The 7326-nt window shown below is 40.8% G+C and overlaps 1 protein-coding gene across 2 annotated transcripts in view; it reads right to left on the reverse strand.

Moving 5' to 3' along the window:
* The window catches only part of atxn1a (ataxin 1a), a 194316-nt gene extending 191993 nt beyond the window's left edge, over positions 1–2323 (reverse strand). For both annotated transcript variants that reach the window (XM_090209053.1, XM_090209052.1), the window contains exon 1: positions 2082–2323. The gene's annotated coding sequence lies outside the window, so the exon portion shown is untranslated. The remainder of the gene's footprint in view (positions 1–2081) is intronic.
* Between the last annotated feature and the right edge of the window lie 5003 nt (positions 2324–7326).

The following is a 7326-nucleotide window of genomic DNA, read 5'->3' on the forward strand; positions in this document are numbered from 1 at the left end:
TAGCTGAGATGGAGAAAATGGCTCGTGATTAGGACACATTGGCTGCTAACTGTCTCTCATTAGCATTTAAAAGTAAGTAAAGTGTGTGTGCATGCATGCGTGTGTGTGTGTGTGTGTGTGTGTGTGTGTGTGTGTGTGTGTGTGTGTGTGTGTGTGTGTGTGTGTGTGTGTGTGTGTGTGTGTGTGGCAAACAGGATCAAAGGGAAGCGCATGGAGAAATGGCAGCACCCTAATTCACTGTCACATGATTAGCTCCCTGCACAACGGATAGGGTCACGTTCATTAGCTCCCAGTTGGAACAAATATTTTGCAAGGTTTTTAGAAAGGCAATTCATTTCAAATGATGGAGCTACTGCTCTCTGTTATTTTGCTTGGAAGGACAGGAGTTTTTCCGGACCAAATGACTACAGGATATCTACTTGTAGTAAATACCTAGAGGCCAGGGGTTTTCCTAGTCAGGTCACGTGGTTAGGAAATACTCCAGGCCCTATAGTCAATACCATTCAGATATACATGTATATATAATATAATGCATTCATAAACATCTCAAAAGATTTTGACAAATGAATGTACCTCTTACCTGGACCTGCATCATTCACATAGAAGAGTGACAAGTGCTATAGAAATAGAATATCATATCTCTATGGACACGTGCTATAGACAGATTCACCACCATCAGGTGAACTGAACTGGTAGAACGACCATACAGGATAATCACGTGGTGCCTTGAAGTGTTCCACACTCACTGGGCAGCCAGACAACCAACACAAACCGAACCCAACTCAAACTACACTACCAAAAAAGAAAGGGTAAATAAACAAGCAATGTCCCATGGCCTGCAGCGTACAGGTTCAACTGTGGGTAATATACAAAAGCTCTCCACTAACTCTCACCTTTGATTACATAAAGAAACAGCATCAAGACATGGTGTGCTGTGTCATGGTGAATATTAAAGAAAGGGTGCCCTTCAATGGGATTGCAAAGTGACTGTAACGTGTTTCAATGAGCCGATGTAACATGTCGAAACATTGTAACACACGTTATGTCTGGCCACCTTCCATTTCCAGATACTGGACACAATGTAACCATGTTATAACTGTGTAGTGATTGAGGAATGTAGCTGTTGTAGGCTATCTATCCCCTCTAAATAATACGGAGGACAGGTATGTAGCCTTTACAAATCTTACTATGCATAGTGCAATTCCTGACTGTAAACAGAATATAAATAGCTTGCAATCACAGCCCGGGATCCCTACAGTCCCGTTATATAATCACCAAAGCTAGGAGTGACATCACACCACGCGCAGTCGAGCAACCACTAGCCGCACACATCGGACCCAACGTCCTTTACCAATCAGCCAGCGTCAATGAAAAGTCGACAGTAGCCCGCGTAGTAACATTTACACTCTCCCTCGAAATGAAGGGCATGTCATATAGATGTATATATTTTTCTAATTGTACCGGTTAAATTAAGTAGGCTAAGGTACGTTGGTTTGCACTGTCTTTGAAGAATAAAAAGCACTTCCGCGATGGAATTAAACTGAAATGTCTCGCGCTATCAAACCCTTGTCAAATGCTGGAGTGGACATACGGCCACGTACGCACGTACCACAACCATTTCATAGTGGACGGTTAGCCTACTATAAATGCGTCTTACTATTCTTTATGCAATATACAATCTTTCTGGGTGGAGTGGCGCAGTTAGTGAGCTTGCCCTACACACCAACCCGCCTGTGAAAAACACTCCTTGCTCTATTTCAATTCCGCGAAACCAACGCTCACTTATGTCGCACTAAACAGATAGTTTGCATTTTTATTTCGAAATGACAAGTGCATGATTGTAAACCACAAACAACCTTCTATCCTCCGGGCACACAAAAAAATAGGTCAGAGTGCGAAGTAAACATTTCCAAAGCTTTTGAAAATAAACCAGCACTCTTTGCGCGTAGCTACCTTTCCTAGTTCCAGTTCCAGCCATTTTTTCTACCGCAACAGCTCAGCAGTGTAGTGACAACAAGGTAGAACCAGACAGCGACAGTATCGTGCAGTGGCAGTATAAAATGAATTGAGCTAGTACTTACTGTAAGGTGTAATGGTCTGGTAAGAGTATGTCTCTTATTGTTGCCAGGGCTCCCTGTTCCTGCGCTGACGATGGAATCGTCTGCCCTCTACTCGGAATGATGTCTGCAGCTCGGAGCTAATAGCTGTACTGCTCTATGCCCCCACCTTCAGAGATCTCTCGAGAGTGAGATAGAGAGGGAGAGGCGAGAGAGGCAGAGAGTGGGAGATAGCGTAGTGTGTGTGTGTGTGTGTGTGTGTGTGTGTGTGTGTGCGTGCGTGCGTGCGTGCGTGTGTGTAATACAAATATGGAGCAGTTGGCAGTTTTAGTAGTAACTCAGGGTTTGTACTGTGATCAGTCCAGAATTGAGAAAAAGGGAAACGAACAACTGACAGGCAAATTCAGTCCACAAATAGTGAATCACTAGACTAACCCTTCAACAGAACCTAGGAAGAAACCTAGAGAGGAACCAGGCCTCTTTTGGCTGTGCCGGGTGGAGATTATAACAGAACATGGCCAAGATGTTCAAATGTTCATTTTATTTTTTTATTTTAATTTACCTTTATTTAACTAGGCAAGTCAGTTAAGAACAAATTCTTATTTTCAATGATGGCCTAGGAACAGTGGGTTAACTACCTGTTCAGGGGCAGAACGACAGATTTGTACCTTGTCAGCTTGAGGGTTTGAACTTGCAACCTTCCGGTTACTAGTCCAACGCTCTAACCACTAGGTCAAAACCCATCATGATTGTACTTGCACAGAATTAATGGAATTTTTCCTATTTGTTTTCTCTTAAGCAACAGGAGACTTGACCAAATAGGCCCACCCTTGTACTGTACTCTCTCAGATTATCCACATGTACAACTACCTTGAATATCTGCAGTTACAACACAATAGTCTTAATACATCTCTATTAGAACTGTGGCCATGATAGAAGGACACCTAATATTTATCATTGATAGAGTACTTGATTGTATCCAGTAATAGCTCCATTTGTAATAGTATTAGTCACTGCCAGATAAATGTATAAAGTACTCAATGCTCTGGGATTTTATTCTCTGAACTTTTATTTTCCTAGCATGAGGACAGAGATTGACGAGAGAGAGAGAGAGAGAGAGAGAGCGAGAGAGGGGGAGAGAGAGACAGAGAGCGAGCGAGGGGGAGAGAGAGAGAAGGAGAGAGACAGGGAGAGGGAGAAAGAGAGAGAGAGAGAGAGAGAGAGGGAGAGAGAGAGAGAAGGAGAGAGACAGGGAGAGGGAGAGAGAGAGTGAGAGAAGGGGAGAGAGACAGAGAGCTAGAGAGGGGGGAGAGAGAGCGAGAGACATCCCACTTCTGCTAGTCATTCAATAAGTGCTCCATTGTCTCCTGTTCTATTGCGTTGTCACATGTACATCAAGAGAAACTGGCATGTAGACACGTTACCTTCAACATGTCTGGTGCACTAGCAAAAGCAATGCAGGGTAGTTGTGGTCCTAGCTTGAGGACAGCATCCACATCCATCGACATACATGTCTTTTAAAAATACTTTTAAACCTTTGTTCAATTTAGTAAACATACATTTAAAAACACTGAATGTGTCCATATTAAGATCAACTTAAAGACAACATTTGACCCATAATGACATCACCTGACGATTAGCACAAACACCCCAATTGACAATGAGTCCTAACCCTCAGCTGTATACTGTAAGCACTAGGATAATGTAGAGAGGTGGGGTGGGATGTCTGTAGGGAAAATGACAGGGTAGAGTTGAAGGTCAATGTGTGCTGGAGGAATAACAAGGAAGACTCTGGGGACCATACAGACACAGGAAGGAAAGGGAGAGGAAGTCCTCATGGACTAACCCATATTTATAGTAAACAGCTAAATACATTTCTTAATCTTAAACCTTTTAATAACATAAATAATGGTTTTAAATGATACATAAATGTTTTTATATGTTCCTGTTCCTTTGAATAGGCCACATTTCCTTACTTAGAAGTTGGCTTGGAATGTGTATATATTTGCATATTACATGTCACGTAGGTATGAAGAGATTCGGGAGACAGACGCAGGAATGAGTAATCGTTTTTTTAATTAAGCCCCAAATTACGACATGTCGTGTAAAGGCACGGGGACAAAGACCAAACCAACACGTTAAAAAAACACAGGGTTGAAACACCAAAAAAAGCGCGAGGAGTACCTCGAATAAATACACATGCGCACAATAATTAACCCGCGGGACGAGACCCGTAATCATCTGGCAATCCACAAGGGCACGAAAGCCTAAAACAGGCGGCATGGGTACTCACACGCACCCACAGACATTGTAACAATAATCAACACAACGGACACCAAGGGGCACACTTACACAAGTACTAATCAGTGGGAATAGGGGACAGGTGTGCGTGATGAAAGTTCCAGAGGGATCCGTGACATTACATCTAAAATAATTAGGAAATGTTTTACATTTTTCTCTGAATAATCCCTGTCTGTACCTGTCCTGAATGTCTGTCAGTCTGCCAGAACTACCCTCAATGCTGCAGTCTCTGTTGCATCTGAAACACGCTCACCTGTGGATTTAGCTGCAATTTGCCTACTGTTTTTATCCCTGCCTGGATTCCATACCATACAATACTGTACATAGCATGTACTAACCCCATTGTGGTATGTAACTAATGTATGTGTACCAACACCACTGTGGCCTGTACTAACCCTATTTAAATAATAAGGTACGGGGGGGTGATATATGACCAATATACCACGGATAAGGGCTGTTCTTAGGCGTGACGCAAAACGGATTTGCCTGGATACAGTCATTAGCTGTGGTGTATTGGCCATATACCACAAACCCCTGAGGTGCCTTATTGCTATTATAAACTGGTAACCAGCGTACTGTAATTAGAGCAGTAAAAATGTTTTTTTTTGTCATATCAGTGATATACCACGGCTTTCAGTCAGTCAGCATTGTTGAATACTCCTTTCTGATTGGCTTGAAGGGCATTCTAGTGTGCATTATTTTCCTATAATGCATAGTATATTTGCACAGTATAATTCAGTGACTATAGTTCATTTTTACATGTTTTGTTTGAGCTGCTTTTGAAAGCACGGGTGAATTGAAAACAGTATATGTATTGTTGAATTCGATTTTCATAACAGCAAGCTAGGACTGATGGTTTGGTTAGCGCTAAACTAGCAAATCTGTTTATTTGGTTACCACGGCAACTACTTTAGCTATCTAGTAAATTTGCTAGCTACTTCAGTGGATGTTGAACACATATCTACCGGCAACTGAGCACATTTCTAGCGGCAAATGTGTTAATTTATAGCCATGGTATATAATGTAACTCTGTGGAAGGTATGTTCCACTCCGCTAGCTGGTTGTCCTTTTTTTTCCATTGAATGCATAGCCCCTCATTGATTACCCCTTACATGTAACTAATGTATGTGTACCAACACTACTGTGGCATGTACTAACCCTATCTACTATATGAACCAACCCTGCACATAATGCATGTACTAACCCTATCTACTATATGAACCAACCCTACACAATGCATGTACTAACCCTATCTACTATATGAACCAACCCTACACATAATGCATGTACTAACCCTATCTACTATATGAACCAACCGTTCACATAATGCATGTACTAACCCTATCTACTATATGAAGCAACCCTACACATAATGCATGTACTAACCCTATCTACTATATGAACCAACCCTACACAATGCATGTACTAACCCTATCTACTATATGAACCAACCCTACACATAATGCATGTACTAACCCTATCTACTATATGAACCAACCGTTCACATAATGCATGTACTAACCCTATCTACTATATGAAGCAACCCTACACATAATGCATGTACTAACCCTATCTACTATATGAAGCAACCCTACACATAATGCATGTACTAACCCTATCTACTATATGAAGCAACCCTACACATAATGCATGTACTAACCCTATCTACTATATGAAGCAACCCTACACATAATGCATGTACTAACCCTATCTACTATATGAAGCAACCCTACACATAATGCATGTACTAACCCCATTATATTTGACATTTTATCAATACCTAAAAATCGCACTCGCACAGTCTGCTCTCGTTGTGCAAAGTGTACAGTCAGGGATATTAAGCAAGATGTTCTGGTGTTGCTGTATTTTGTTTTGCACACAGGCTTGCTCTAGTACTCTATACACCCCCTCCAGGAAGGTGGAAGTGTTACAACCTTAGAGACGTGGAAGTCAAGTGGCAGCATGTGTTGTATGTTGTTACCATCTAGGACCACTTTGGAAACACGTGTTTTAATTAATACTTTTAAGTGCTTTCATCTGGGAACGCATTGTACATATTTGTGCATACAATACTGTTCATGTCTTTTTGCCCAAATAAAATTCAAAGCAGCATGTAGAGTACAACTGCACATTACATTGTTATAAAGTAGCTATGACAACTGATAAAAAGTGTTGGATCTATACATGGATATATATACACAGCCTTCTATCTAGTGTTAAAAAGCTATGCATTATGCAACTTAATCCAATATACTTTTAACATGCAAAACTGCCATGTGATTATCTCAATAAACTTGAACTATATCTAATCTCGGCCATTGGTGGACCACCCCTTTCCTGCAGTCAAATAACCAAATCGCCGTCTAGTGGTCAATATTGTTCATAATTTCATGATTAATATTATTAATTTTTTCATCTACCTGATGAAAATCCGGTGCTTCAAACAGTTTTGTTATATTTCAGTCTTCTGTGATGTATATAAAATGTAATATTGTGATGCAAACTCAAAATTTAATACATTTCAACTCTATATCTGACATGGTACAGGTGTCTTATTTTTTATGCCCATAACCATATGTCTGAGGTGTATAATTTTGTTTAAAAATTTGATTTATTTAAGACTATCAAGAAACACTCTGTGACTCTGATTTAGCCCACTGCAGTAAAAGGTTAAATCCATTGTAAAGTGGAATTAGAATCTCCAGGCCCAGCCCTGAGCTTAATTTCAAAATACAAAAATCTGCTTCACGCTTTCTCACACTTCCACAGCTAGGGGAAATAAAGGACCAGATTACAGGTGGAGAATTCCTCATTTCAGTATTAACAGCAGACAATTTATTCAACTAATCTGGAGACTCCTAATGTCATCTTTAAAAAGTTTAACCCTCAATTAGTGGGTTTGAAAGCTGTCAGTATAAGGGCACAGGGCAAGACCCAGATGCAGACACGTGAGGCAGATGGTTTGAGT

The sequence above is a fragment of the Oncorhynchus mykiss genome, chromosome 18 (genome assembly GCF_057628025.1).
Source record: "Oncorhynchus mykiss isolate SJ-2025 chromosome 18, ASM5762802v1, whole genome shotgun sequence".
Lineage (NCBI taxonomy): Eukaryota > Metazoa > Chordata > Actinopteri > Salmoniformes > Salmonidae > Oncorhynchus > Oncorhynchus mykiss.